The sequence below is a fragment of the Dipteris shenzhenensis genome, chromosome 11 (assembly GCF_047967505.1).
Source record: "Dipteris shenzhenensis isolate YYH24624 ecotype China chromosome 11, Dip_SZ_1.0, whole genome shotgun sequence".
Lineage (NCBI taxonomy): Eukaryota > Viridiplantae > Streptophyta > Polypodiopsida > Gleicheniales > Dipteridaceae > Dipteris > Dipteris shenzhenensis.
The window spans coordinates 25,922,755-25,929,039 of record NC_141606.1 but is presented as its reverse complement, the minus strand read 5'-3'; the positions used below and the strand labels follow the sequence as shown (position 1 = coordinate 25,929,039).

At 39.7% G+C, this 6,285-nt stretch overlaps 1 long non-coding RNA gene across 2 annotated transcripts; it reads left to right on the top strand.

Annotated features, from left to right (window-relative positions):
- The first annotated feature begins 5,110 nt into the window (after positions 1-5,110).
- LOC147896830 (uncharacterized) lies at positions 5,111-6,034 on the top strand. Of its 2 annotated transcripts, XR_015541827.1 has the most exons (4): positions 5,111-5,168; positions 5,217-5,310; positions 5,461-5,524; positions 5,657-6,034. It is a non-coding gene; the product is annotated as an uncharacterized LOC147896830 (long non-coding RNA). The 2 variants fall into 2 exon arrangements; XR_015541826.1 differs by having other exon boundaries at positions 5,144-5,310.
- The last annotated feature ends 251 nt before the right edge of the window (positions 6,035-6,285 follow it).

Here is a 6,285-nt window from a genome sequence, read left to right as displayed (position 1 = left end):
AACATTTAACACATCGAGTCAAGGGCATACATTGAGAGGAGCTTGAGAGGGGTTTGTAACTTAGATGAGAGTGAGGCTAGAGTGAGCTAGCTTGTGGGATAGGTACAAATGTTGAATCGCATGAAGGGGTCAATGATGGGGTTTGGACTAAGAAACAGAGACTTCTAAAATATGAGGTTAACATTTAACACATTGAGATAAAGGCATACATCGAGAGGATTTTGATAGAGGGGGTTTGGAACTTAGATGAGAGTGAGTGAGTGGACTTGTGGTATGGGCATGAATTTTGAATGGTTCTACATCATAATTATTGGTGATGCATTGGCCATTAACATACGGTGTTGGGCATGCCTTCCTATGTTTGGGACCTTGAATTGAATTGTATGGCTTCAAGGGCTTCTATTTGATATCCTCACTTGCATTTAATTTGTGAAATAAATTTCAAATTGTTTAAATAAGTTTAATAAAATCTGAAGGAACTTAATGCATGGGTCTTTCAATCAGATGCTACACAAGTTATGCTTATAACTAACAACCTATATTGCTTTTTCATGGACATGATTCTATTTTGAGCTATTAACTTTTTCTTTAGATAAATTTTACTATATATGCATATGTAATCTGAATTCCTCCATCCAAAGGGCCTTAATATATACCTCTTTCTAAATAGACAACTTTAAGTATACCACTTTTTGCAAAATTTACACTCAAGTTGCTTGTCAATATCTTGAAGTTATCTTTATTCTAATCCTAGCAATGATCCCAACATGTGACTTGATTATTCTTGAGATTTTAGAATAAAGATTTTGGATGGAGATTTAGCACCTGGGAGGCATTCAATTACGTATCGCATTTCCATGAAAGGAATAAAAAATAGTACAACTTGCCATTTTGCAAAAGTATAGTGCTCAAAATGAGGCACTCATGAGTGCTTTCTCTATGTGCCCATAAAGACTTGTACAAATTACTAAAAACTCACTTGTTCCAAAAAAAAGAAGAAGTGAAGATCACGAGCTTAGACCTATGTGTGGAACTATTTAATGAATAACATTAGGATCACATTGTCTACATGTTGTGGATGTCTAGTCATGATGCTAGCTATCATTTTCATAATACATACATTGATATCTCCTGTAAAACTCTCTCTCTCTCTCTCTCTCTCTCTCTCTCTCACACACACACACACACACAAACACACACACACACACACACACACACATAGTGTGTGTGTGTGTGTGTGTGAGCGCATGTATGCGTGTGCGTGTGCATGCATGCATGCGTGTGTGTGTGTATGTGTGTGTGTGTGTGTGTGTGTGTGTGTGAGTGTGTGTGTGTGAGAGAGAGAGAGAGCGCACGTGCATGTGTGTGTGAGTGTGTGTGCATGTGCATGTGCACGTGTGTGTGTGTGTGTTTACATATATACCCCTTCCCCAGGTTTCTTCTAATCACATGATACACATGAGGATTTTTTAATTTTTTGGAAATACTTAATATACTTAACGTATTTATTACTAATTATTGTTTTGAAAACTATAGTTTTCAATATTCTTTTGACATGATGTAGGCTTTTAATGTGTAATGTTGTATAAGGAAAAGATGTCATCGCCCTTGTTAAATATTTAAAATAAGCTCTCTTTGGGAAAGGACAATGGGGGTCTATCAAGGGAAGGGAAAAGCAAGTGGGGCATGCTCATAAAGATATGCTCATGCACTTGAATCTTATATAGAAAAAGGTTTCCATTTTTCCATATTATAAGAAAAGAGCCCTTCTAAAAAATGCCTTCCTTTAGTCTAAGGGAGCATGCAAACCATTTGAAATACTCTTGTGGAATACCAAATGTATTAATGATGAAAGTGAATTTTCTCCCTCTCATGGTAGTAACTCCTTGGAGTATTCCGAAAGAGGAAACACTAAAGGAGGAAGAAATCATTTTGATTACTAGATACATGAACTAGGTCTCTTTTTAAAGGAAGTTACATAAACATATGAGAATATTCTTATGGGCACTCAATATTTGGCATTTGTAGTGTGTGGGTGTGTGTATGTGTGTGTGTCATAGCTTTTTATAAACTATTAGGATAGCATAAGGTTATCCATATTACGAGGGCTCATCGAGGTTGGTGGATGTGAAGATTGATAGAATCAATTGCATTGCATAGAACAATTAAGGATCCATTAGAAAACTTCTACATATGCCATGGTAAAAGGCTAAGTTTTCTCAACTAGCACTTAGATATTAGCCAACTTCTACATATGCCACGATAAAAGGCTAAGTAGTACTATATGTGCCATGAGGAAAGGGAAAAAGTCACATGGAGGAATAAAAGATCTCTTAGCCAACTTCTACATATGCCATGATAAAAGGCTAAGGTTTCTCAAGTAGTACTAAATATGCCATGATAAAAGGCTAAGGTTTCTCAAGCAGTACTATATGTGCCATGAGGAAAGGGAAAAAGTCACATGGAGGAATAAAAGATCTCTTAGCCAAAAATGCCATGGGACTAAAAGGAGAAAAACAAGATCTCTCAATCACTTCTATATGTGCCATGAGGAAGATGTAAAATATGAAATTATATTCCCAATCTATTGCCCCATCACACTCTATTTACCATAAAAAGGATAGTTGTTCCAATCCTATCACACACAATTGCAATGCATTGATATTAGTGTTGTTTGCTTAGAACACTTGCGTAATACCTCACTTTGACCCATTACAATGCTACATCAATTATGAATAAAACTTCTCAGTCTTTCTACAAATTGTCAACATCAAACACAAAAGCAAGGAGATATGGTTGTAATAATAGAAAGAACATGCACCCGTTGCTTTTATTTGAAAATGTGAAAGGCACTTTGTAAGCATAGGCATTTAGTCACAACCTTTAAAAGAACAAATCCATGTATGTATTTATGTTTCCTAGGAGGACACAAGGTAAATCTCTTGAGTATTCTCTAAAATAATTTCTTGTTCAATTAACATACCCTTTCTTTCTCACAATGGTCTTCATTCATGGTTTACTTTAGTGGAATTCTAGTGATAAAGGTTCATTTCCCCTCCTCAACCTAGAGAACATGCTAACGTACAATGGTAAAAGGTTGTAGACAGCCCCATATTTCATGACCTCACGTTCAACCACTAGGGTTTAAAGGCCCTAGTGCAAGATGGAAAAAGTGTGTCTTGCCTGACTTTATTTCCATTTAACTAGCTTTCTCATTCTAAACTAGTTGATTTAGAATGGGTTCACAAAGGGAATTTCGAACCCATCCTATTCTTATTCTAAACTAGACCATGTGCTATGGCCTAGGTCCTAACCTTATGTTAGTATTAGAGTCTGGTAGGGGGGATGTTTTGCTCAATTGCTATGGTATATGTTTTGCTCAATTGCTGTGGTATATGTATGCACATGAGGTAGGCTTAGCTTGTTTTCCCAATGCGGTAATGACTTGGCCATTGATGGGTTTGTCCTTGAAACATGATAATTTAAATGCAACATTTACACATATTCTTGTGCCCATGATGAGCTTGTGAATTATGGTCTTACATGGTATTTTAGAAGACACAAAATGTCCATTATTCAAGGGGATTGGGTGGAATATGTGTGTGGCGTAGGGATTATCACCCCTATGTGATTAAACTTAGTGAACATTTGGGAGTGGGCCAAAGCAAAGGGCTAGAAGCAAAGGACTAGAGCCCAATAACTTTTGTAGCAACGGGTTAGAGCTCGGGTTAGAGCTTGCATGGCGATGTGGGAAATAAGTCTAAACCTATTGGTAGTGGAGTTGGACATCAAATGCAATTTCGAGTGCACTTGCACTTGGAAGTTTAAAACATCTGCTTGTTATTGTGCTTGCTCTTGCATTTTGCAATTGGGATTGGATAGTTATATATATATATATATATATATATATATACATACATATACATATAGATCTGGAAGACAATAGGGAGAGATCCTACGAAGCAATGCCTTGGAAACCTTTGGCTTCTTTATTGAATGATGAAGGCTACTGGGATATCGACCACCAAAGACCAAATGATTTCTTGGTTAACTAAAGGGAGAGCATAACTTGAGCATGGATGACGTAAACCTAGTTGTATACCCCAAGAGACAATCCTTAAAGTTGTTTGGAACCCCACATAGAAGCTTGCTTGATGGATGGCTGATTGGGTTCTACAAGAGTCGAGATCTCACAAAACAGGACAGGACTAGAGAGGATGGCACAATCCCATACTTGAAGAAGGGAGAGAGGAGGCTAAATTTGCTCTACAAGGTCATATGGGGTAAAAATTCTTATTCTTGCTCCTCCTAGAAGGACATTCCCGCGGTGATAAACACAACGATGTAGATTTTTCAGCCTTCAAAGTCGGCACCTGTGTAACGTTTTGTAAGCTCCGTGAAATTTCTGACGATTGGAGCTACATTCGAGGACGGATTGTGAATTGCGATTGGATGAAAATTAAGGAATGCAATCTTCACGCTTATTTCTTTCCCATTTCGCGATGTTAGCGGGACGTTCTATCCTCACGGCGAAAACCATGCAAAGACTAAAAATAGGGTGAGAAGAAAAGTTGGGAGGTACATGGGAATGCCCTCTTAAGGACACTAGCTTTCGAGGGAGGCTCTGCATTAAAGGGGGCAGTCCCGCCAATGGCTCTGCAACCAACCACACTAGCTTCAGAAGAGGATTCGGGGAGTTCTTAGGGGAATCCCCTTGGATGGACCCAGTTTTCAAAGGGGGCAGAGTATTTGTTGCTTGCAGTGTGGAGGGGCGTAGAGGGACCAGTTGTATCTACACCTGCTAGGAACCGGTTCCAGCAATGGGTGGAAGCTTTGTAAGGGATGATCTTTAAGGTTTGGAGGCCGTCTGACAAGCTTCCTGCAAAGAGGCTCCTGCATGCATGGTAGAATTGTTGTGCATTTGTTAGCACTGCCTTGTAGGCAGCGCTCTAGTTACACTTTTGTTAAAAAGTGTCCCACACACTTTGTTGCCAAGTGGCCCCCATCTCTCTCTCTTACACACTTTCTTTTTTTAAGAACACACACACACACACACTCTCTCTCTCTCTCTCTCTCTCTCTCTTTGACTCTCACACACACACACACATAACTCTCTCTCTCACACACACACACATATAGACTTTGCAAATTTTGCAAGCGGTTGCATGGTCCATTCATCTTGACAATCATTTGCATTTGGAAGAACTTAAAGGGAGTGCTCACGAGTACTCGTACTCGTACTCACTTGTTATTGTTAGTGCAACAATTTGTGGGTGGACAAATTGGAGTGCTCTTGATTACCCATGAAGGGTATAAACTTCTTGGGTTTGATGTGGTTCTTGTAGGAATGAGTATGGAATTTGTAAGGATTCTTGGGATCAAAGAGACAAATTTGCAGGCTTGTTAGATCTGTGTATGTGAAGCTCTTGTAATTCTTCTTGGCCTTGTGTTTGTGTGCAGAAATTTGGAAGGCCTCCATCTTCTTCTTGCTTTGCAGATGTGATTGAAAGGGGAAGAGAATCGTGTAAGGTGTGCTTGCTTTGCTTGTGTTGCAGATTTTCATTGCTTTTGCTTGTGTTGCAGATTTGAAAAGGAAAGAGAAGAGAACCTTTGTAAGCTCTGCAATTTGTTCTGATGGTAAACTCTTGCTTTACAGATTTGAAGCAGAGGTAGAGGCGAAAGAGAAATCTGTGTAAAAGTTCTACGATTCTGTGCAGAAGTAGAGGCGAAAGAGATTTCTGTGTAAAAGTTCTACGATTTTTTGTTCTGTGAATTCCCGTCTTCTTGCTGTTTTCGAAGCTTTGGAAGCCCTCAATCTTCATCGGGAGACGTGCACCAGACTCTCTCTCCAAAGCTCGAGCTCCATCGCACCACAGCCTGCCATTTTTCTTCCTCACAGATTGTACAGAACCGCAAGCAATCCCTGCTTTCGGTTGCTCTTTAGCGGTTCCGCATTTCCTTTCTTCTGTAAATTCCGAGTCGCCTTTCAACTGGATCTCTCTTAGGTGCTGTCGCCTGCAGATCGGCACACCAAACCTTCAGGTAGAGCTCTTGCTGACGCTTCCAAAGCTCCTCTTACGTTGTCCCCTCTTCTTCCCTGCGTGTAAAGTCGGTTCCCTGCGTGTAAAGTCGGTTTACTTCCTTAGTTCCGTATCGCCGCCTTTTGAGTCTATTTTCCGCATGCTCAGCCGAGCTCCGCGCTTTTAAAACCGCTTCCGCTTGATGCCTTTTTCTCTCGCGTCTCTGAATTTTGTTGAGGGCTGATCTCCTAGACGGCGCTATAGA